Source organism: Scardinius erythrophthalmus (assembly GCF_964197995.2).
Source record: "Scardinius erythrophthalmus genome assembly, chromosome: 25".
In the NCBI taxonomy this organism is placed as follows: domain Eukaryota; kingdom Metazoa; phylum Chordata; class Actinopteri; order Cypriniformes; family Leuciscidae; genus Scardinius; species Scardinius erythrophthalmus.
In genome coordinates this window covers 11598881-11602195 of record NC_138245.1, presented here as the reverse complement: position 1 = coordinate 11602195, position 3315 = coordinate 11598881, and positions in this window count along the sequence as shown.

Genomic DNA, 3315 nt, shown 5'->3' with positions numbered 1-3315 from the left:
TTTCTTATGTGTGTTTTTTCGCATAACACTATGACTAAAATTTTAAATGCTGCAAAACACATGGGAGTTATATTCTCGATGCTGTAGTTTATTTTATCAGTCACAGTATATCATTAATCAAGCTTAATTTGACTTTTCAACTACAATTTGGCAGGGTGAACTGAAAGCTTTTACAATCTTTCTACAGATCATTGACAAAAGTATGTGGTGCATTTTCTTCCAAAAATGATTTTCTTTCTCAAATTCATGCTTCAAGTTGACAAAGCACAATAACCGAAATCACACAATAACTGTTTAACCAGACATAGCCTTAATTTGCATCTAAATAACTCATTGATTGTCTTTCATAATGCACTTACCATAATATTTATTAGGGGGGCAACGGATCACAAAAATCGTGGTTGAGACCATAATATTTATTAGTGGGGCAATGGATCATAAAACTCGCGGTTCAGACAATATTATGTTTTTTGAGTTACAGATAGGATAGTTTTTCAGAAAAAAAAAAAAAAAAAAAACTTTAAGTAGCCATCGATACCACAGCCAGCAGACGGATTTATGCTTCGTAATGTTCGACACATTTAACTGGGAGTGGGGCCGTCCACACTGTTTTATCCATTGTAGGCACCGTGTGTTTTCGGCTTTGGGAATGGAAAGAACACAACTCCTCCAGACAATCTCTCGGGGTATCTAGTGTCCGATTTACAAACGCCGTGGGCGCACCGCTTCACCATCTTGCTTGGAGTCAATGTTTGTCGGACCTGCTCACATAGTAACGGTTGCTATGATGTGTGATTGGACGATGGCCGTTTTGGGGGAGGGGCCGGCGAGAGGTCAATTAGAACGTTGTCATGTCACCGGAAGAGTCAGCAGTGTCCCAATTTGTAGTGTGCCAGGGTCCTTACCTGTGCCGAATTCGTGTACACGATATACTGATTCACGACTGAATAGCGTCACACCCTGATACCCTGATTGATTATACCCGATTCTGACATGAAACTGCCTTTAGTCACAATAGGTGGTTTGCAGTCACGTGATTGTGATGACGCGCGAAATTCAGATGGAGGGCAGGAAGTGAAGAGCGGAATGGACGAGATGGAGGAAAGTCCATACTGTACTACTTTAGACGCTATTACAAAAGAAAGATATAACAAAAAAATCAAAACATATGTTGGACATGATCTTTACGTTAGGAAGAGGAGCAATTTTTCAACTGAATTGAAAGATTTGCCTGTAACGTTACGTTTGTCTTCAGTTACAGGGGTAACTTACAAACCCAAAGAAAAGAAGAAACAATTACTTTGACTTTACAAAGTTCGGAAACTGGTACGTTACACAAACATACTAGCCACATAAGTTGTATTAACTCACCTTTGACGAAGTGATCACTGCACACACGGGCATTTTCCGATTCGGCTCCTCCCGACCGCAGACGTAGGCTTGCAAGCAGAGTAGGCGGCCAGCCGATTTTGCCGGGGCTTCAGTCCCGAATGTATTTTGAAATTTTGACTGACAAATATGAAACCGGACAATAGCCTATTGTAAACCTCTGAAATCATAAGTTGCCTTATTTCATTGTGCTGTGGTTTTGCTGCTGTCTTTGACTGGTGATTGTTGAAATCTGTCTCACACAGAGACGCACCACGTGAATGATTTCAGCCTATCCTAGATTTCTCCAGGATTTGCGCACAACAGCAAACAATCTCACAGCAATTATTTTTTTTTATAAATAACGCAGTCAGCAGCGCTGCACAGTCCTCTGTCAGATGAGATGTTGTCACGGTATATGTCCGAATATAAAACTCAGAAACACGAACTTTCCTGTCGTGTCAGCTCGAGGCGCGCACTCTTCAATATCACGCACTAATGCAATCAATACATCTAGCCTAAATCGTTCATGACATTATAAGCACTATAAGCAACCCAATTTGTCTAGATATGTAATATTATTTCCTTTGTATAATGAGCTTGTCTTTGTTTTAAATTATATTGTATTTTTATTGTGAGTGCATGTGAACTGCTGCACAGTCGTGTGATTTAGTCAGCTTGATTAACATTATTACAATGTATTCCTATTTAACACAAATGCTCTTTGCTAATTATAGAAACTATAAGCAAAATTGAAAAGTTTGATCGATTTGAGCAACCATAAACGACGCAAAACATAGGCATTTTGAGTTTGTTATAGTGCTTCCTAAATGTAGCACACCACTTCCTGCCCTCCATCTGCATTTCGCGCCATGGCAACGCAGTGACGTGACGTCATATGCCAACAAGCTTATTATATATAACCAGGATTATATGGTTGGATTGGATACTGTTTGTATCCATGGTTTCATAAGATCATGTGACACTGAAGACACATTTTAAAATATATTACAGTGTTTTTTTTGTTTTGTTTTTAATTGCTAACAAGCATCGGCCAATCTGTGTGCAGTTTGTATGTTCTCCCCATGTTGGCTTTGGTTTACTCTGGGTTTCCCCCACAATCCAAAGACACTGTAATGCTCTCAGTCAGTGGTTCTCAAAGTGTGGGGCGTAGGAGATCAGAACAAACAAAATAAAAAACAAAAACATCCATTGCACCAGCGTTCAAGTGCGTGAATAGCGGTTAGCTCTCTGCCTTAAAGCGGCATTGAACAACAATTACACTGAATCGTTCATCTTCAGACCGACTTGTCACCATTTGAACAAGTGTTGCAATCTTTGCCTCCCTCTGGCTGCTTGTTGATAAAAAGAAACTCGTATGTGTGAAGAAGTGAGCCTTTCCTTAGTGTAAACAAGGGATAGCGGGTTAAATTAGTCTGAGTTTACAGTGCGAATGTAGTCAGTGACGCAGTCTATTTTCCAGTTGAATGCTAGCAAGCAAAGTGCCTTTTATGCCCGTAAATGTGTAACACTGTGAGTAATAAACCCCGAGTTCATTGCTGCAACCAACCAACGCTTCACTGTTTTGTGCTTCGGCTCTGTTAGCCCGGACCACTATACGCAAGTTACCTGCCACGAGCCAAGTTATTATGTTGAGACCAGCTCGCTCCCAACTACGGCTCGGAGCGTGGATGCTGTAAAGGTAACACTGGGGGCTTCGTCCGGGATCTAACAAGCAAGAAAAAAAAGTTCGTCGGACGCGGAATGACTACGAGGTCTGTTGAGATGGAAACCCCAGATGTAAGCACCAACCCATTTTTAACAGATATAAGAGACATTAATATGGACCCAGTTAATCACGGGGACGGCCGATACGCCGACAGCACCAACCCTTTCGCGGCTGGCACAGAACGAACGTTAGCCGCGGGCGGCGCGATTGTTTACGGC